We start from the raw sequence: 23,394 nt of genomic DNA on the forward strand, positions 1-23,394 counted from the left end.
TTCTGGGTGACATTGATGATGCACTACACCCCGCTCTTGATGCCAGGTACCAATGCCGTCCACACTCCATCTCAGGGCCCACCGCCTCCTACTACTGTTGCTGCTGCGGCCTGTTAGTACTCCATTCATTAAAGTTGTATTACACACTTCTGGGTGACATTGATGATGCACTACACCGAGCTCTAGATGCCAGGTACCAACTTCGTCTCAGGGCCCACGGCCTCCTCCTCCTGCTGTTGCTACTGCCGCCTGTCAGTACTCCATTCTCTAACATTGTACACTTCTGGTTTCGACGATGCACTACACCCAGCTCTCCATGACTCTTACCAATACGGTCTCTCTGGCGATAGCTGACCAGAGGCCACACATTGCTACTGCTCTCGCTGACCCAAGCTCTGTCTCTGGTCCTCCATCCTTTTGCCTAATGTCACTGCACAACTTGTCCACAATTTTATGGGTGTCATAACACATGTCATCCAGGTCATGATGCCAGCTAGGAATTATTATTATTATCAGACAGGATTTATATAGCGTTAAGATATTATGCAGCTATGTAAATTCAATAGGGGTGCGTACAATAAGTAGCAACGTGTTGTCCTGCTGTTTTGACGGCAGGCAGAGACTGTTGCTAGTGGGTTCACCCTTTCTCAATGTCCTAATGTTTATGCTGCCTTCTGGACGCTGTCAATCATGCAAAAATCTTTTTTGCCTGCCATTTTCTGGAAAACCACAAGGTCTTTTGGAACTTTTGTATTTTTTTCTTGTTGCCACTGTTCTCCTACACTTACCTAGCAAATTTGGAGGATCTAACATGTATAGAGGCTTTGCTATCAATGTTTAAAGTCAGCCCATTTACTTTAATGGAATTTGCGAAATCTATTCGCCGAAATTTTGCGAACCCACAGGAAGTTCGAGGAAATTTTCATGAGACTGTCAGAGGCCTTCTCGCTCATCCCTTCTCTTAACAACTGTTAGTAAAATAGTATTTGCAGGCCTAATGTTCCACTTGTATTTTTAGTATGAGTTTATGTACCTAATATTAAATGTTAGCGTATCTGGTATTTAGACAACCAGTTTTCAACGGTTGGGTTAACTAAAATTTTACATTTCATTTGTAGTCTTTTTTGAAATAGATAAACATTTTTTTTATTTAACATATATAAAAAATTTTGGCAGTGAGAAGTAGTTCAAAAATGACATTTCAGCATCACTAAAATCACCCACACTAAAATCTATGAGAGCAATAGGAATGGCAATGTACAGCAAAAGGTTGATTACTAACAACTAGAAAGTACAGTTTTCAAACATGTTACTATATGGCAATAGGTTGATCTTTTATTTATGCCAAGTAGCTGAAACTTATGACTTGATATGTTGTCACAGCAAGATGATGAATGTGCAAGTTTCACTTTATGTCTGGTTGTTGAACTGTCCTTCAACTCCTCCTCCCTTCCAAGTACTCCTTTAAGTTTGTCTTCTTCATGTCGGTCTCTACTAGCTCCTAATTATACTGCTTCTGTGTATGAAAAAACAGGGCTGATGATGGCTTAGATAACCATATAGGCATTAGGAAAGTTATACGAAGTAGACAAATTATGAACAAAATAAACACCAATGACTGAAATTGTCCAGAAGAGTCTGAGGCCAGTAAATAGTCATTTTCTCAATAAATATGTTCCTCATGAAGACATTTAATCCTACCCTGTGAACCCACTTGCCCTTAAAAGCTAACCCGCTTGCCTCCAACTATTTTGTGTTCCATAGTGGTAAAAAAAGGAAGCATTTTACTTCTTTAAGTGAAGCCAGTACAGCTTGTGAGGATTGTGCATCGTTTATTGACGCCCTTCAGAAGATTAAACCTATAAATAATGAAGGGACTGAACGATGGGAAGGATAATAAAATTCCTGCCATCCTATATAAACATTTGAGTTTAAAAGCCTAGTTAATATATTCCTAATGTGAAATACAAGCACACCAGACCAATAATGGAAATACTAAAAAGGTACGTTAAGATTAAAAAATACAGAAATGCCTAAAGCAACAACAAACCACAATAGCAAGAAGTATACCATGCAATACAGACAGCAGGAGACAAGCAGACAATAACTAAGGAGGTAGTCCTTGAAAAAAGGGCTTGCTTGCTCTAAAACATGTTTGTTTAGGACCTTATTTGTTCACTCCTTGTATTTACAAGATTGGTATGGTATTTTTATGGTAACTTATCTTTCTGAATGTTTGGAAGCATCCTTTTGTGAATAAGCAGCCTAACAAAAGCATATACTCTATGTTAGCTAATTTTCCGTGATCCTACAGTGTGCATTGGAACAACTTAATAATTTTAAATGGTTCCCAAAATGTGATTGGATCTCAATTTAAATCCTAAATATAAATAGAGTTTTATAATTATGGACAGTCTCAAAGAAAACAACAAACTGTATGGGAATGTATTAAACTGAAGAGTGGCAACATCTTTCCTAAAGGACTTTGATGGTGTTGTAGCTTGTCCTATGCTGAAATCAAATTGGAGGAAGTTCACAACCTGGGCTGGAGTAGGTAGTAAAGTAAGTAGTAAAGCCACCTCTTGTGCCACGCAGGAAACTTTTCTCAAACTTTTACCTCCTTTCAAAAAGAAAGCCCCCAGCTTCCAATAAAATGGATTGGGGTGATGCAAGCTTCCTTGAACCACAATTTCCTTCCGAACAGCCAAATTCCAAGGGTCAGCTAATATTGGCATCACTCTGAAAAACCATGGTCTTCTTGGCCAATATGGAAAAGTTACTGCTGCATACTTGCTTCTTTCCTTAACATTATATTTTTCAGAATTAAGGCTACAGGAGGAAGGATGTAGAGAAAAAGGAAAATCAATCTGATAGAGAAAGCATTGTGGGATAGCAAGAACATCATACACCTTCTTGCCACCATGCTCAGAGACCGGGAAAAATACAGAGCTCACTCTCTCAATTGGGAGAACTTGCGCTGAGGAAGAAAAACGTTTGCTTGAGTCTTGCATAATCCAAGAACATAAGAGAAGAGTGTCTCTTGTTTTGATTTTTCCATTGATAGTACTGTCTGAAGATGATTGGACTTTGGAGGTTTTGGAACAAACTCCCTTTGGTAACCGAGAGATATAAATGAAATTACTAAGGCATCTGGAATCCTGACCCCCCAAACCTTGAAAAATCTTAGTCACACTCTAACTTTCACTTCCTAGGTGGGACCATCTTCAGAAAGTCTTACTTGCTGACTTTGTTGCTTGAGTCTGACCTTGGAGGCTTTCGATAAGGATGCTTGGATAACACACCACTTGGACTAAAAGGACTTCCAAGCTCTGACTCTTCTAAAGTCACGATAATTCTCATGAGCCATTAGGCTCAAACAGCAAAACTGTTGAATTCTTTGTTTCTGAATAATCATTCCAGATTTTCCTCCTGTCCCATGTAGGATACTTTCTTCCAATGGCTTGCCAAATAGCTCTCCTTAAAGGGGATGGAAGAGAGTCTGTTTTGAAGCTGAATCTGCCACCCAATGCTGTAGTCTGAGAGACCTTTAGCTATGACTGCAAATCCATTATTTGGTCAAAAGCTTCCCTAGGTCTAATAAAGACCTCTGCCAAAGAATTATTTGTTCTAAGCTGGATATATCAGATCTAGCATCTACCATACTTCTAGCCACGTCTATCCGTGCTAATAAGGCTCTGGATACTGAAGGTAAAGCTGGCTGGCCAGCTAGACCTGCACCCAGACTCCCAGGGTAGGTGGACTAAAAGGAGTGGGGTTGATCCGTAGGTGCTTTACCAGGAAAAAAGTTATGTTGCTTTTCTGGGTTATTAGCACTTTTTAAACATTTTTGTTTAATTTTTGTTTTTATGGTTTATGTGTTTACTGTATATATATTTTCAGTGCAAATTTACTTTGTTTGCTTAGGTTGATACCTGAACTAATGTAAAATATAATGATGCAACAAGGATTGGAAGGATGTGATTCCTTCAAGTAACAGCTCTCTGGGGGTCCTCTATTACATCTCTCTGGGGGTCCTCTATTACAGCTCTGTAGGGGTCCTCTAATACAGCTCACACTGTTGTTGAGTCACAACATTTATGACTTAGAAGAAAGGTGTCAAGGCAAAAATAGACTTCATATAAGGCCTGAAAAAGCCTAGCAGTGACAGTAAAAGCAGTAAAAGAATTCCTTTTTTTTCAAAAGCATATTTCTAAAAGAAAGACTAGCTTTTCTCCCTAAAAAATAATGAATGCATTTATTTCCTATGTGGTAAAAAGAAGGATAGTGGGGTCAGACTATTCCCCTGTCAATTATATTAGGTTTGCCACACCCCACTCTCATAAAAGTGAGTTCTACTATAGTAAGAAGAAAATGAAGAGAAGATGAGGGGATACATTTCACAATCAATTTTGTATTGATAATTCATAGATTACATATACATAGCAAACATGAATCAAACCATATATACCAATCAATAGGTTTTAGGTCACTCTTAAATACGCTTAAATACGGTTTTCTTGACTGTTATCTATACATAAATACTCTTATGGTATAATAATGATTAGCAAGTGCGAAGGAAAAAACAAGAAAATGCTAGACACCTCTTAGCCCAACACGTTTCCTCTATTGGCTTCTTTAGGGATATTATTGAAGACGCTTAGGCTACAAAGTAAATATAGGAGACAGTTTTGACTAGGTGTTACTGTATGTTTAGTGTAATTGTCTGACTATATAAAAATGAATTATACAGTGGACTTATATGATGTTGTTTTATATGTTTTTTGTAATGATGCCTTATAGTAGAATACAGGGTTGATAAATGAATTTCCTATCTTAAGTAACGATAAAGTTATCAAGTTATCTTAAGTAATGATAAAGCTTATAAAAGTATGAGAGCTGATGCAGTTAATGTGTCCCTGGGGATACTTTATACAATAAAGAAAATGTATTTTTGCTTTTAATTTTACTTTTAATTCTTTATTGTGAAAAATTGAGGCTAACGTATTTCCTAATTAGCTGCTCTGACATGTAAAGGCATAAAATGTAAATACACATGAAATATATGCAATATTTATTTCTTTGCAAGCTTTTTTTTTGTGGATTATGTCTATCATAAACTAACCTTAATTCCTCATCCAGAAACTGCACATTTTTGCTGCAATACTCTGACTTCTAATTACAAATAGCACAATTTGTGCTACATATAACAAATATATTTATTATATGATTTTCACCGCACATTTATGTTTTTTGAATATTGAAATGCATTTTTCCCCATAAATATTAAACAATACTTCTTTCTTAGTCTTTGCACCTGGTTATAGTGTATTCCTTAAGCTGCACAATGTGAAATATTAAAGCAGGGTTTAACAGACAATGTTGAACATGCGATACCCAGTAACACCGTGGGAGAATAGATGGCAGTAAAGTTTCATAAATGTTTTTGATTTTGTAATAAAATCCTTGATGCTGCAGATTAGTCCAGAGAAACATTCTGCATTATAACTCATTGTGCAGTCTGGTAATCATCTCAATGATTACATTACATTATTTGTGAGCTTTTTACAGACAAATAAAGTCAGTTAAGAAACAATTGTACTAATAAACATCTTTTCCTGTAAGCAAACACTTATGTACACTATCATTTTTTATGCTTCTAAGTTAACAAAATTTAAAGTGGTTTAATAAAACATTGTAAAGTCACAGTTTTATTTTTCTTATACTATATATACTATAATAAGACTCGCAGCTGCAACAATGCTTATTTTTGTAACTAAGTAAAAGTTAAAACTGATGTTGTAGCCTGTATATCCACTGCAGTGGTGTTAGGTGTTTGAAGTTAATCCATACTAGGAAAAAAGTGAAGACTGCAATTACTGACCTCCTTCTAAAATGTACCACTCATTGCCCTCCAACTCAACATGGCTACTTGCTTACTAGTTACAGTTGGGTTCAGAATATTAGCAGTCTGACATCATTTACCTGATCAATACTTGTTCTGGTAGAAATATATTTCTACATGGCAAATCATTTACTAGTAGGTGTAGTAGAGGAATAGAAAACCAACAGAATCACTAGTCATGGCATGCATGCTGCTGATTCTTTGTAATTGAATTAGCAATGGGCAGGTGATCTCGATTGCTTGTTCAAAATATTAGCAGTGTGGAGTTCAGTTAGTAAGGTCATTAATTATTTGAAATTATAGATGTGTAAATTACAGCTCTTATTTAAGGAGGAGGCAGCAAATGTTGTACTATACATGTTGGTATTAGTGCATTTCTCTCTGAAAAATTGGTCATACCAGACATTGTTGAGAACAGCAAACTTTGAATAAAAAGTTCATTGGAGAGGGGAAAACATATAAAGAAGTGCAACACATGATAGTTTGTTAAGCTAAAATGATCTCAGATGCTTAAGAATGGCAATCAAAACCTGGAAGAAAAAAAATAGAAAATCATTATTCGAATAGATAGAAGAATAGCCAAAATGGCAAAAACTCAGCCAATGATCAGCTCCAGGCAGATCAAAGAAGGCCTAAAGTTACCTTTGAGTACTGTTACAAGTGGAAGATGCCGATGTGAAGCCAAGCTATTGGCAAGGAGCCCCCAGTGATAACAAAAGACGTGCTGAAGAGGTTACAGTTTGCCAAAGAACACACTGCCCTGAAGAGAAATGGCTTAACATTTTGTGGATTTATGAAAGAAAGATTGCTCTTTTTGGTCTAGGGGCCTCAGACAGTTTGTCAGATGACCCCCAGACATTGAATTCAAGCCACAGTACACAGTGAAGACTGTCTAGCATGTTGGTGCAAGAATCATTATATAGTGATGTTTCTCATACTATGTTGTTGAGCCTAGTTTTTGCATACCCTTGAATGATTTACATCAGTAAATGAGCAACGTCTTGCTTCCAGACAAACACGATTGGTGTTATGAAGTGGCCAGACCAATCCCCAAACATTAATCAAACAGAAAACATGCAGGGTCACATAAAAAATGTGGGGCAAAACCAAGCAATGCAGAATGGTGGAATGTTTTCCAATCATCCTGGGAGAGAAAACCTGTTCACAGGTGCCAAGAGGTTTGTTGCAACTCAGATATATAGCAATTCTCGGAAACAGTGGTGTACAACTAAATATTAGTTCAGCCTGCCTCATCATTGGCAAGTCATCCTTTACAACTAAATGGTATTGTCACTGGTTTCCCACTAATTTTCTGAGAAAGCCTAAACGAAACGTGTCGGAACTCGGCATCTAATTCTGCCACTATATTGTAACACCCTTTAGGATCAAGTCAGTTGTTTTAGTTGTAAAGTATTGGTCTTGTCACCCTCTAAATGCGCATGGTCTCTGCTTAGATATAAGTAATTAATCTTTGTTTTACCACTGTATATTCCTTGTACAATCACATATAAACGTTTGAGCCACATCAAATCCCTGCTGTTCTCTTCTTTTTTGTTTAATATAATAACCCAAGGGGCCTGTCTCTCAACAATAGTTTTTTATGATTTGGGGACACCCACTCTCTTTTCCGGGACCTAACTATGTAACTGTGATTTAATCTGAGGTGTTTCAGATGTATAAGTGTTTTGTAATATGTTTAGTATCTTAACGAGGAACTAAACTGAAAACTAAAAAAAAAAAATCACTTACCTTCAATACCGCAGGGCAGTCCGATCCATCTGGGGGTGTCCTGCATCGGTTCCCACTATGTCCCGGCATTCCTCCCAGAGCCGGCGCTCTGGGTGCCACCATCTTCGACTCTTCTTCTGGGTTCTTCATCCTACGTCACCTGACCCAGGCACGAGATCGGGTGATGTAGGATGGAAAAAAAACTTGTCTCAGTGCGCATGCGTGAGTTAAGCAAATGTTTTTCTTTGCGCGAAAAGGCACCTTCCACGCATGCTTGAGATGCTAAGGCATGCGCAAAAGGGAGCATCCAAGAGTCTCCCGGGATGCCTGACCTGGGTATTCCGGGATGCTTGGCGCTTCCATTAGGTGGGCGATGCTACATGCTTTTTTTTTTTTTTAAAGAAAGAAGGGTGTTACATTTAAAAAAAAAAAAAAAACAACAGAATTTTTACTTTACATTAAAGGGTTGTCTACCATTTTATGTAAAGTGAACATTCAGAGTTTAGGTTCTTTAATCCAAGAACCAACATTGAGGGCCCATTTAGATATATGCACTGCAGGAACATGGGTTTATTGGATTGTCCCTACAAAAAAAGTGTGTACACCATTTTTGGCAGTGGTGCCTCAGACTCAATAAAACTCCCAAACATTCCCATTCAACTTAAGCGAGCACTGTAAAAACTGAGACTTTAAGTATGATATCGAACATATCACAATTTAGTTGCAGAAATCACAAGTTTGTATAAATATTGATGGGAATACATCATATGCATACAGAATATGTAAACAGATTCCATCTTCATTTCAAATAACCAAATTTTTCATTGTACAGGTCATAGATAAATAGAGCCTCTTATACATCTTTTTATCAGAGCATTTCATAAGAATGAACACCAAACGAGTCATAAACATTACAAAATATAGACATTATACATCTTGTCCTAAAAAAGGTTGTATGGCAAACATGAAAAGATGCACAATATTCATAATTTACATGAATACTTTAGACTGGGAAATTATCACTCTAACTGAACTGTAATATGTTCAATATTCGACCTAAAATGTCCCGTTTTTCATTGTTCATTGCTATGTTACAATATGGAGTGTGGTATATTACCTAATACTCTGGGACATTGATAATTCAACTTTTTTATTCTTAAGCTCTAGTAGAAAAATGAAAACTTTTTTCACACAGTGTTACAGAAATTAAGATATACCAACTTAGGAACATGACTCAGGATAATTTGACCCTAGATGAGTACAATGGATTTAAAGAGCTTTACAGTAGAGCAGATATACTGAAATAATAATAAAACTGAGAGAGATATAGAGAGATAAGGTGGGGGTAGGGTAGTGTTGTTCCCCTAATTCTGCTATGTGGGTTAACTAAATCTATTGTTATAAAATATCAGAAAGTGAGGGCAGGAGGGGGAGAGGGGGGAAGGGGGGGGGGGGGGGGGTTGGGGATAAGGGACAATTGAGCCTCCCTCTTCAATATTGATAATTGCAAAAAAATCGCCGAGAGGAAGCAAAGAAAGATGTTTGAGGCTCAAAGGTTTTCAGTCAAAGTGTAAAGTATTAATATGTATTACATTAATACATAGTAAATTCATACATATAAATAATCATCAAAAATCAAGCGTATACAATTGTTTGTGTTTGTCTTGCCTCGTTCTGTTAGAAATCACAGAAGTAGGAAAGTTCACTAGACAGGGTGATGCTAACACTGAAAATTGGAAACAATATTAAATTGAAAAGGTAGTAATGATATGACCGTATTTTCTGTATAAGTCCCGGACGCGTTTCGCCTACAATGGGCTTCCTCAGTCGCATATGACTTTAAATGATTGGTGGTAATTAAAGGAAACATCAGGTACAGATTTAGTGCTTAAAACAGATGGTTCCCAATGGTGATGCTGGTAAGCATTTGGGGTTGAGTGGCGGAGTTGCCGATAGATGGGTAGCTCCAGTTAGGTTTAAAGGATGAATGTAAATGTTTGTCAATCACCGCTGTGCAGGTGACAGTTATATCTATGAAAGTTGAATGTCAGCTATTGGTGGTTGTAAAACTTGTAACAAGCGTATGATTTTACAATCATGGCATTGCAAGTGGTAGTTGTACACATGAAGTTAAGATGCAATTCGATAAATTAGGTGTGATTCAGTTTCAAATATTTGCGAAAAGGTTCATTGTTGACCTAGCAATATCTATTGCGGCAGGTATTTTCTATCTGTGCGTCATCATACATCGTGTATAAGTTTGATGAATGCTGCTATATTCATCTGGCATGTTCTTGTCTCAGGCTAATCCCAACATTTGTGAAAGTGTCAGGATGATTGCCAGAATTTCTTGTTTTCATATCCTCACCTCACCTCGCCTCACCTAAATCTATTTTTAGTCTCAAATTCTATGATTTAGTCCCTCAATAAAATAAACTAGGCTTAGAACTTAGAATATAAAGCATTGTGGGGAAGGGTATTAAAAAGAAGACTTCTGCATGGCTTAAAAATTCATAAAAGTTAAAACACCCCACCCTGTAATTTTTATTGAATAGATACCCCCAATACATTAGGAGTGAATGATTGATCAAATAGAGCAGTGTGTTGTAAGATGTCCTAGTGACAAACAAGTATTTAAATGGGTACATACCTAGAAAGGTAGAAGAATAATGTTATGAAGTGTACATTACAATATTCTATACATTTTTGTTCATACCGGTCACTTATAAGATATTGTTTCCTTGAAATAGGACCTATATGAAACCAGATGTCAGCTGAAGGTGAAGACTTCAGAGCAAATTAAGTATACATCTAGAAAAGATCTGGCTTATAAGTGGCTGAGCAACTAAATTGTCCTCATATTAAAAAAATAGAAGATGAAATGGTATAGGAATTTAATGGTTTTCCTAATTTGAGAGATAGACCTTGAGAAAGCGGTGATGCAGAAAGATATAAGGTAGGTCTATAATAAAAGTGCCCTATCTCTGACAGGGCTAAACAAAGAATTGCTGTTGCATTGCTTTACTATTGCCTAATTTTTGTCAATATACTATACAATGATATAAGGAAATCTGTAAAAGTGCTTCTGATCATTCATCTCTATCTGTATTACAGTGCAAATTGAACAACACCTTCTACTCCCAGCAATATAAGTCTCCTTGTTAACCTCCCTGGCGGTTTAAATAATGAGGATTTTTAAAAGCGGCACATTTAAAAATTCTCATTATTTTAAATTTCCCGCCCGGTCTCGCCTACCTGCCTAACGGTCCTGTCGTCGAGCCTAAGACTCGTGGGCAGATGCCCAGCCAGCGTCTGCTTCCCCTGGCTTCGCGTTCCCAACATTCACATGCCGGGGATGCAGATGCCGGCCAAGCATCACCAGATTACACAGATGCCAGGCCGGCATACACCTAGCCAAAGTTCTCAATATACTTAAGTCTTGCATTCTCCTAGTAACAAAATTTACATATGTTTGTGGTAGTATAGCCTAACAGAGGTCAAAAATAAGGATAATAAAAATAATAAAAAATAATCAAATAAATAAATAAATAAAAATGTGCCTGGGTTTAGTTTGTGGCCAGTTTCTTGAAACCTGTCTGAATCTTGCAAAACCTGAAGTCAAATCTCATTACCTTTTGATTATATTCTGACCATTTTCATGGGCGGGAGACAAGCAATGGCAAATAAGAATATGGGGTTGTTTGTACAGTAACAATTGTTTAAAAGATATGCAGCAGGAGATTTAGTCATGCTTTTTCTACTTGTGAGATGCCTTTAAAGTGGAACTAACGAAAGGAAACTCTTACTTTAAAAAATTGTGACCAGACAGAATCTTAATTGCAGGAGAGATAGTCAATATTCCTTCTGCAATAAACTAACCTTACTTGCTTGATCACAACTTTTTAAATACATTCTCCTGTTCCTGTTCTGTGAGGGGTACTGCCATCTTCTTCCGCTCCTCTTCTGGGTTGATGTTCCTCAGCCATCTTGATTGGCCTGGCTGGGATTACGTAATTTGGGTCCATGCGGGGGGCAGTTCATTTAGTCCAAGCAGCCCCATGGAATTCTGGAATACCCAGCATATCCTGGTATTCTGCACTGTGCAATGCATGCATTGGGTAGAGTAGAGAGTGAACACTTCCTATTTAATAGGTTCCCATTCACTTTCTGTATTGTTGGGAGTCAGTAGGAAGTAAAAGGACATTTTCACATGTCACTGGAAGAATTCATTTATTGAACCATTCCCAACTGAACATTTCTTCACTAACCCTGTTCTAATTTTTTTTTTTTTTTTAATGTTGTTTCTCCTTAACTTTGAGTCCTGGTAGTAATGGCTACGAGGATGGACAGAGGAAGTGCATCTCCCTAATGGGGACAGACAACATTTAAAATCGAATACAGGTAAATGTACTGTAAACTAAATCCTCACCACTCTTTTTTCCCCCAATTTCATTTCATTTCATTTCATTTTTTCATTTAAATACAACTTTAGAATGATTTGAACACAAATTATAATTTTAGTGGTATTTTAAACAGCATATACTGTTTTATTACAGTAATATTTTGTTACTAAATGCAATTATTTTAGTTTTTCTATGTGCTTTGTTTATGGATTGTTTTTCCTAATAATCTAATATATGTAATACTTTCTTATCTTACCCTAAGTAGCTAAAGATGTTGCCTAATAAACATGTCCCTAGGGGAAATGTAAAAAGTGGAGGTTGAAGTGGTTAAGCTTTTACTTTTTACCTTAAAACACCATATAATTATTTTACATATTGAAATATTTATTTTCTGACTATGTTTTACCTCTTCTAACACATCAGCTACCACTCAAAAGGTTTGCCTTAAAATAGACAGTATTAACAATGCATTGTGCTTTATAACGCTTGTGAGAATTTGTAATTGTGTCTATTCATCCATGTGTCCATTAATGGAGTGCAAGTCTATTTCTTAAAATACTAATCAAACTATGTAAGTATTTTTCTTTGTAGGCCTATTCCTGAAGGATTATTTTTGGGCTACAGCCTTGAAAGTTGCAGCATTTTAATAGTTTTATAACTTGTTAAAGAAAGTGCCAGCTCAATTAAAATTCACTTCTAGCATACCCTTTGCAGCATTTTCCTAGCTATTTTTCCATGTGCATATATGTGAAAAATATTATGTACATCAGTTTCATATTAGCTTGAAGATCCATGGTTTTAAACAATGGCCTTTAGTTTACCTTTTGTCAGGGGAAATAGTAGTTGAATCTATGAATATTACACAGTAGCCTTTGCTGTCCTCATATTAAGCAGGGGTATGTTAGCTAAACTAAAGTACATTTAAATGCTTTTTTTTAACAGATTTTTTTGGAGTATATTAAAAACACATTCTGACCACCCTTTACAAGAAAAAAAAAACATTTTAATATTATTATTATTATTTTTATTATTCAGTGTTTGTAATTGAAATTTCATTATTTCCCTTTACAAAAGCACTATACAGAAATGGTTTCAGTTGTGGCAAATACACATGTTTGATTGTTATGTAGAAGTCATCCTAGCACTTTAGGGTAATGACTCCTAGAGCTAAGGGTATTCCATGATGAAGGTGGAAATATCATATCCAAAACCGACTTCAAAGAGTTGTCAGAAAATTCACCTCCTAAGCCCATTGAGTATGTTCCTTGACTACAGGAATCACTGCTATGATCCTGTCCTGTATTCGGGTAATGTGCTCTATCACAATTCTGTGAGAGTGACCTCTTGCTCTCATGTTATTTTGGTAATATCTAACAGGCTATGGGCTTGCCTACCTTACACCAGCTCAAAGGGTGAGAACCCTGTAGAAGACTGGGGAGCGCCTCTAATTGCAAACATCAAGTATTGGAGGAGGGAATCCCAGTGCTTCCCATACTTCTTTACTACTTTCATCAACATCACCTTCAGGGTCTTGTTGAAGTGTTCCACCAACCCATCTGTCTGTGGATGTTACATGGAACGTACGAGTCTGTTTGATTTTTAACAGAGGGCACAATTCTTTCATGACATTACATAAATGGCATCCCCTAAGCTGGTAAAATTTCCCTGGGGATTCCTGGGGGGGGGGGGGGGGGTAAACATGTAAAAAAAAGTTATTTGGCAATTGTTTTTGAGTTGGCAGATCTTAGGGGAATTGCTTATGTGTGGCATAATCTAGCACAACTAAAATGTATTGGTGCACCTAGAGAACTTAACTAGAGGTCCGAGGAGGTCCATAGCTATTATTTCAAATGGCACCTTAATGATGAGCTGCGAAAGTGGGTGTCTGGGACCGACAACTGGCACTCCAGACAGAACTCACAGTACCGCTTTATGTCAGCAAAGCCTCCTGGCCCATTGAAGTAGTTAAATAAAAAATACTACCACATCCTATATTAATACAATGCCAAAACATACAAACTCCGATGGGGACTTTTCAGGCAGGTACAATAGTTCAAAATGTATAAAAACATGTAATTTATTAATAATAATATTAAAAAATCATAATAAAAATCTTCGAAGTAATTAATCACAAATCTCAAATCTTCCTTGACCCGTTTCACAGACATAAGCTGCTTCCTCAGGAGATTGAGATTTAAACACAATATAAATATAAAGAAGACTTTACATTAGAATGTACATACCCATTAGTGTCATTGTTGGCAGGAAAAGAAATGTCTGTAATTCACCAGTTTTAAGAGCTGAGCCTGTAACCACTATATGGATCAGTATTACATTTAAAATAATGATGTATGTTGTTTAGACCTCATCTGAGGTGTATTGTAAATGATGTGATCTTACAATTGCCAATAAATACTTTGGTGATAAGGAATCCAGCACTGGGGCTGATGCCCACTTTTGCACCAAGTTTAATAATGTTGGAGATTTATACTGAAATTTAGAGGTCCATATTTTGCCAAGTATGCAAAGACATATAAGTGTTTCCAAGCAGTAAATTGAAAAGTGGTTGCCATGATATTATCCAGCTCCCAGCTGGGTATTTACCGTACTGTGCTGCCCCGAACATCCAATGAGCAATGGTAAAGCTGCCAACATATTCTCTTGGCTAGTTGCTACTCTTGTTAAGGGTGATATCATAAGTTCACCCCTCACTATGCAGCAGCTGGCATGTTATGAACCATTCAATAGCAGAGGAAAAGGTACTCTATATACCTGAACACAAAGTGATTCAAGTATAAGCTGAGCCACCCATTTTTACCTGAGAAAAATAGTGAAAATTATTTTGTATTTTGTTCCACATCATTTAGCCCTACTGAAGGTTACACTCACCACTGGTGTTATACTAGATGATGCATCCATCCATGTTTTAACTGGGAAATGGCAAAAATAATAAATATATATATAAACAAACTGACTATGGAACCAAGAAAAATAATTGGCCAGGAGTATATACTGATCCAAGGAATCATGCATTCATTTAGTTTTACTCTGAGCCTGATAAAATCAGCATAATAAACAATGATCAGCTGATTTCAGACGGTACATTTAGCCATCCCATCTCCTGCAAAATTAAGCAGATTTTCTACTTGGGTCTGTGTGGCATTTACAACATGCATGTGTAACATCCACACATTTTTAATCACTTGTAAAAGTATATATAAAACAATATAACAACACTACTTCACTAGCTACAGGAGAATTTTTTCAACTTTTGAATTTCAATAAAAACCACAGACGAATGTGTAATGGACTGTAATGTATAGAAAATTATTGTCTATCATCTCTTTGGTGATTCCACTACCTCTGCCTATCATCTTCCTTCTCTAAAGCAAATGAATATGATATTTAATTGCTTGTAATGGTTGCTATTCTATATACATCATCATGATTGCACTCTCTGTGTAGGTAATCACTTCACTGAACCAAGGCTCAGATGGTGGACAAAATAGCGAAAACACCACAAATAAGTCTAAATAACAAGTTCATGTCACATTACATTCAATATGTTACATATGGGTAACACAATGATTTTATATTTCTAGGTCTGATAGGGGAAAGAATATACAGGAGGGAAAGGGACTGGTGATGCCAGGACCTTTCTTCTAAACTACCAGCAAAAGGAAAATACCGGCCAATCAGTCATTGTACATACCAAATAGGTGACCCAAATTTTTGTAAATTTTTTTTGGCAACCTCTATAAGCATTGTTAATTTTTTATATAGTGGTGTAGAAGTAGGGGTCTGCACCAGTCTGGTATTTCTCTCCCAGTCTGTGGTGGCTCGCTTTAACTGCTCTAAATGATCATTCATATGTATTAAGAGATTCACTATTTTGATAATCACCTACCCTGTTTCCCCGATTATAAGGCACTGTCTTATATTTTTTGAAATGCCAAAATATGCCCTAGGTCTTATTTTCAGGGGATGTCTTATTTTTCTGGGGTTGAGTGGAATTCTAGAATTAGCTACAAAGATTTAGCATTTCAGAATATTTTGGTAATTGTAGAACATAAAGGCTGCCTACATTTCATACATACACTCATGAGAGAAAGAAAGTACATTTCAATTCTAAAGTTTTGTGTATTAGGTCCTTAATCAGGTTTTTAAAAATAAAATACAATCTCAGATGAACATATTCATATTTTTACAAAATAAAAATGCATAAGTAGTGTGTGATATTCTAGTTCCAATGGCGATTTGTGAAAAAGTTACCAGTTCTGAGATTCAGTCTGTATGGATTGACATCTCCTTGCTGACATGAAACATGTCAGGTAGCTTTACTCACCAAGAAAATGTGTGAAGGTTCCAATGATTCTTTACCCCCCTGGCATTCTAATTGTGTCCGTATTTATATATATATAAATATATAATTCTTAGGCATAAAACCAAAATATGTCCAATATTTAATAAATTTAATAAAAAACTATTAAAAAATGCAAAAATTTGTCAATAAAAGGGTGCATATAAATAAAAATAAAATTTGTGAATCCTGGATCACTGTCTGTATTAGTCTGTCATTTGCAATCCCTATTTAATGTACAGCGCTGTGTAATATGTTGGCGCTATATAAATCCTGTTTATTAATAATATTATTAATAATATACATCATAGAGTGCCATATCTTCCCTTTATATGTGTAAGGATTGATTAAAATGAAATAGCATGAACTATCTATAAAACTTTGAAACATATTTAATTTGTTCCCAGTCTAATAAGTGAAAACTTTAATTAGGTCAATTGTTTATTTTATATGTTTTAGGTACAGTGATGTACAGTATTAAAATGAATTTTAAAGCTTATTTTTCTGGGGTTGAGTGGAATTCTAGAATTAGCTACAAAGATTTAGCATTTCAGAATATTTTGGTAATTGTAGAACATAAAGGCTGCCTACTTTTCATACATACACAAAAATTGTGAAACCTGTAATATACCTCTTTTTGCAAGTAAAATCCACCGCTAGCGGGGTTTAATCCACATAGAATAAACTTAAAATTTCATGACCATTCAATTAGAGAAAACTAAAGAAGAATGGCTTGTCTGGAAGGTTTATGACCAGAAATCATCTATTGTCTTAAAAAAAAAACAAAGTTGCATCTGGACAAACCACAGACTTCTGGCACAATGTTTTATGGAAAGAGCAGGCCACAGTGGATATTTGTGAACAAAATGCAGAGCACCTTCCTTTGACCGCAGCATACCAGTGTAAACACCTCATATCATCTGTCAGGCATGATGATGGAGGGGTGATGATTTGGGCTTGTTTTGCAGCCTTGGGACCTGGCCGCCTTGCAGTCATTGAGTCATCCATGAACTCCACTGTATATCAATATATTCAAAGTGTAATATAGCTCTTTTACTATAAGTTTAAAAGCTTCTTGGTAGACACTTCCAGGGCAGAGTGACCGAAGTAAGCCGTGTTTTACATATACCCCTCAGCTTGCTAGACTTTCGGAGACCAGAGTGGCATTTCGCAGGAGTATCCGAGGCTCTGCGTACTGAGTAGGGGGAGATCTGCCGATGTATCTTGTCTTGGGCTTGGGACTGGCCCACACATCCCTGAAGTGGGTGATCATTTGCCTGGGAGTAAGGATTTGGCAGTCAGGCTAATTACACTCCCTGAGCACGTCAAGGGGTAATCTGATGTAATGGAATCATCAAGCATGAAGACCATGGGAGCTGAGATCTGAAGCAATAGATAACTTCTAAAGCTGATTTTTGCTGTCTGATTGTAATAAATAGAGGCATAATCTGGATTTTTATCAATAATTTGAAACTACTGTTTATTAAAGAAAATGTTGAGTTTCACTCTTTTGGAGTATGCAATTTTATACGGATGTTGTGTGATCCAGTACACAACTGTGATTGTTTAAATATACATTAGTTTTCTCCTTAAGCTATACTTTTTTTTTTTTGAAAAATGGATACATTTGTGAGAAAACAACCTGCTGCACATAGACACAAATCCAAAGATTTAAAGGTTAAATTTCAAGGTGAAGGTAAATCAAAATTGACGGTTTCACCAACCTTACTGCTGCATCATATTAATCTCCAGAATTAACCCTTGAGGACTCCCACATTGAAATCTCTTTTAGAGATTCCCAGAAGGCAAAAGCCATGATAGATGAAGTCTCTAAGCCACTGCTTCTATACTTTGATAAGGAATTTGATATCCTCCAGAAATCAGTTGCGATGGCTTTAACTAATATTCAATTAAATACAAAACGTATTGTTAAATTGGAACAGAGCGTTAGTGATCTAGGAGATGACTTGTTAGTAGCTCATAATAAACTAACTGTTCAGGCTACACAACTCCTGGTGGTAGAAGAAAAATTAGACAATCTCTAAAATAGGAATCAACGGTCTAATTTGCGTTTTATTGCAATACCAGAAAATATCATGGGCCAATAACTTTTTCTTGTTTTCTTTCAATACATTTGATGAAGGTCCTTAGTAAACAACCCTTTTCGGAGAACTGGGAACTGTACTGGGTACATGGTCCGCGGCCAGAGCCACCAAAACTTTCTCGTGGACCACCTGTTGGCGACCGCTGCTGATGGAGTATTTAAATATAGAGAGGACTGTTGTTTCAGTTAATTGAAAAAATGGGGAAGATGTGCTATTTGAATTTTCATTCACTTGTTAGAATAACACTTTAAAAAATGTTTGGAAGTAACAATTTGATTAGCAAGATGTGGTGTTTGTTGCACTAGGACTCTTCGATATTACTATGAAGATTTTTGAAAGCAGTGGTAAGAGGCCATGTGATGTTTTTTGTCCAGGCAAAGAAAACAATAGGAAAAGATATTAAAAACAAACAGAGATTACTTCCTCAAATTGAAATCCTTTGATTATGTCAACATTTGAAGACTATCATAACAACTATATTATTGATATTACACGGTATTTTTCTAGTGCCGACATATTACGCAGCACTTTACAAAGTTCATAACTATATAACATCTATACACTGCACTTCCTCTACAGCCTGGCATGCTTGTCTCATTGTTGGAGAAAGCAACGTTACTTAAGCTCTCGACAACAGATCGTGAGACCACCAAATAAGAGGTGCGAAAAGCTTTAAAATCTTTAGCGAGTGAAAAAACTCTGGGACCCGATCAATACGCTGCAGAATTTTATCAGCTACTGTCATTTGAAATAATACTGCTTCTTACGAAAGTACATGACTCCATTTTAATTTTTAACACCCCTTATCCAGAATTTACCTAAGCCTTTTACTATTTTGATTTCAAAGGAGGGTGGATATTTGGAACTAATGTCTTCCTATTGACCTATATCTCTGCAAAATTTTGATTATAAAACATTAGCTAAAATTATGGCTAACCAGATACGGGTATTTCTCTCCTCGATACTAACAACACATCAGTTGGGTTTTGGTAATAATAGGCATTCTATAGTAGGTATGGCAGTTGCGGCCACGGTTGCTGCACAACAATGACGTAGACCTCAATCTATGTTTTTAGGATCAGATGCTGAAAAAGCTTTTGATAGCATTAAATAGCCCTTACTTAACATTATACCTTCAGACACAACGTTTATATTCAATACATCTATAAAATCCCTAAAACCAAATTATCTACTTTTCTTTTTGTTTCAATCATTTTTTATTAGTTTTCAGTAATACAAATATAAATATAACAAGAAAGGAAATACGAATAAAAAGGACAAAATGTAAATATAACAGGGGTTAAACCTCTATAAAAACAAGAATATAGTACAGAACTTATGTCGCTTTTCATACGTAAACCATAACGCAAAAAAGCCCTGAAAAGCCCCTGGAAACGGGCGTCTCACCGCCGGAGCGCCCCTTCTGACTCCCCTTCTGTTTTGGCACCATGGCCGATGCAAAAAGGCACTGGCGTGCTGACTCGTGTGGCTCAATCCCCCTTGCAGGACACGGAGCTATGCAGGCTCGCGTCCTAGTCCGCCATCATCCGGCCACGCCCCCCTACTTTTCTTTTTATCTACTATTCAGATGAGAAGAGGAACTTGACAAGGGTGCCCTCTGTCTCCAGTTCCTTTAAATTTGTCTTTGAACCTGCTGCTTAGGCTATTGCAGCAAATGCCTGAATTTGAAGATATCTAAATGGGCAGCCAAATTGTGAAGATCACAGGCTTTGCTGATGGCCTTCTGCTATATATATCCTGTCCAAAATGGGTCTACCTTACATTTTGTTATTGATTAATCCCTATAGCAAGATATCAGGCTATGCAATAAACTTAGATAAATCAAAGGCTTTGTATGTTACTAACTATAGTATACTGTGATTGAGCTCTTTCTATCTTACCTTGGGGTGTATATCCATAAAAACCTGGACCAAAATAATATTTTGCTGACTTTCAAAATTAAAAAAAGAGAATTTGAAGAGGCCATGATTTGTTCTTTCATATTTCATATCAAAATGGTAATATTCCCCAAACTGTTTTATACAATCCAAACCCTTCTGATCTTCCTAAGACTATAGGACTTTTATAAATTATTCTGAGATTATATTATTATATTATATACTATTATTTGGGCAGGCAAACAGGCCCAAGAAAAAGCCGCAAAGCTAAATCCATTTTTAAAATATGAAATCTTCTCTTTTTTACAAATGAGATCTTATACTGTAAAATAAATGATCTCAAGAAGACTGGGTCAATCCTGTCAAACTTTTATTCTCAGTGCCAAATACAGCTAAGAAGGCGATCTCGATATTCCAGTCTAAGAAGTGTTTGAAAGCATATAGATGGTTTGAGGAGCTTAAGACGTTGGATGACTTATTTTCCTGACCAAACATAAAATAGTTTGATGAGATTGTTCCACCAAGCGTGGTGTACTATATCCTTTTATAGGTATAGAGAGATGGTTTTTAAATTATTTCATCGGGCGTCTATCTCACTGCACCATTCCGTCTTGATGGGATTAACTCCATCTCCATATGTCATAAACGTGGAAGCAATGCGGCAGCTTTATACAATAAGTTTTGGAGCTGTCCTAAAATCAAACTATTTTGGAAAAGAGTAGGGCAATTTGTGACAACTAAATTATTAAAATGTTTACCACTGATACCAGCTTGGGCAATATTGGAGCAGATAGAGATGGGTTTTGCCAGAAATGCATCTTTTTTAGACAAACCTAAAGTTATATTGAAATGGACTAGATGGAGGCTTCTTTAGAAAAAAGAGAAATATACTGAACATTTCTTTTTGATATGGGAGTGTTTATGAGTGTTTAAAGATATTGTATCTAGTAAACTGAAGGAGAGACCGAAACAAACGTTTGAAATAACCCCTTGGTACATTGCAAGGATGATTGATTATCCTCATCCTCTTATTGCATTTCAGTTTTATTTCATTTTTTTACTTTGCTCCTTTTTTCTCTTTTTCGTAAAACAGGTCCTTATTAGATTTCATGGACATAAGTATTTAACAAATGTGATGAAGGAATTATTGCACTATTTTATTAACGAAATGTTTAAACTATGTTTTAATGTAACAGAAATGTTTCTGTTTTTTTTTCTCCAATAAAGAATAATTTTAAAAACTATTCTAGAGTGAAACATGAGCTAATCTGTGCAACTGCTAAAGTTTGTCCAACAGCTTGTCACTGTCACGGTCCCTTCCGTAACAGAAGTTTGAGGATCTGTCAGACAAGCTGTATGTGGGATTATCTGACAGTCTCTTTGTTTTTACTTGTTTCTGTGTTGTTGTTTGTAATGAGCACTCCCCTTACATCAGGTGCAGCTGGTGGTCATTAGTGCTCCTCCATTTAGTCTGGCCTCACACTTCATGTTGTGTGGTTCATATTCACTGCTGGATTGTGAATAGCTGGAGTGTTGAGCCATCCTGTGTTCCTGTTGATATCTGCTATAAGATAAGTTGCTTTACTTTGGGTGTTTTGGTGTTTTGTGTTATTTAGTTGTTTACTAGGCCTCAGGGAGACACTGGGTCCTTCATAGGGGAAGGAACCAGCAGTCTCAAGCCAGCCACTACTGCCAGGGCTTTACAGGACTATTAGGGCCTAGGTTCCTGTGTATGAGCATTCCTACCAGGGGATACTCATACTGTTAGGCGTTAGGGCTAGATTAGGGTGTCTGCAAGGGGTGACCATTCCCTTTTCCCTAGTCATTTGAGGCCTAGTAGTTAATACATCTTTCTGTTACCCTCCCCTCCCTGTTATACATGACAGTCATGGGATAAAACAATGATCCCAAACACACAGCAAACCAAATGGCACAATATATAACCCGGCAAGGATAATATTAAAAGCAATAAGGAGCTTGGAGCTTATTATAATGCCATACTATGCTGGAACATTTATTATTATCAACTAACATGATTCATCCATTGCCATGAACGCTAACATGAAGCCTCCTTTTACCACCATCAGCCCTGTACTTTGAGGCTCCCTTTTTTTAGCTGCCCTCTCCCCCAAAACTGGCATTTGGAAAAAATTTCCTTGAAACAGAGACTAAATGCTCTCATTATTTTATTGTACTCATTATTTTATTGTACTGTGTTATTAATGTATAGAAAATGTAAGTGGTCAGAAAATATAGGAAAAAGCAGCTTGTGTTCTGTATCTCAGGTTTGTCCCCCGTATGCAGAGTTTTTTTCTGCATCTACGATCCTGCGCAGTGGTTTTCTAAAGCGCAGCAGGTGGAGTTGTGACGGCATCTGGGGGGACCGAATAGGAAGGGAGATTAATTTTTCTCAGAAGCAATTTTTTACTATTTACTTCTGCTTATAATTATAACTATACTATGCCCCTAGCAATAACCTTATGGAGCCCAAAAAACTTTTTTCACTCTATTTTAATTTGATACTTTCCTCTTTTTTCATAGTAATCCAATACTGTCCTTTACTCATTTATTAATCAATTTACACAAGGTCTTTAAAAGATAAACTAAATAAACCTAATTTTTAACATATTCCATTTAGAAAGTATATGACCCCCATATGGATCTGAACAACTCATATTTGATCATCCGAAAATGTGAGTTATAAACACCTATTAAAACATTGATTCTGCAGCCAACTGCTAAAACTATCTTATAGTGCTTTGTATAGTGCCATGTTGGCCTGAAAAACTAATTTTGGAATTATTATTGCCATTTACTTGACTTTTTGTTTATTCTAGACCATGCATTTTGATTAGTGCTTTTATTGACTTTTTCATTTTGTCATTTTTTTCAATCTTACATTTTATTTTTAAATATTACAAAGCGTGAAGTTAAGTTTAGTCCAGCAACACAAAATAGTTAAATATAGCAATAAGTCCCAGATGGTCAGCAAAATCAA

Source organism: Pyxicephalus adspersus, chromosome 7 (genome assembly GCF_032062135.1).
Source record: "Pyxicephalus adspersus chromosome 7, UCB_Pads_2.0, whole genome shotgun sequence".
In the NCBI taxonomy this organism is placed as follows: domain Eukaryota; kingdom Metazoa; phylum Chordata; class Amphibia; order Anura; family Pyxicephalidae; genus Pyxicephalus; species Pyxicephalus adspersus.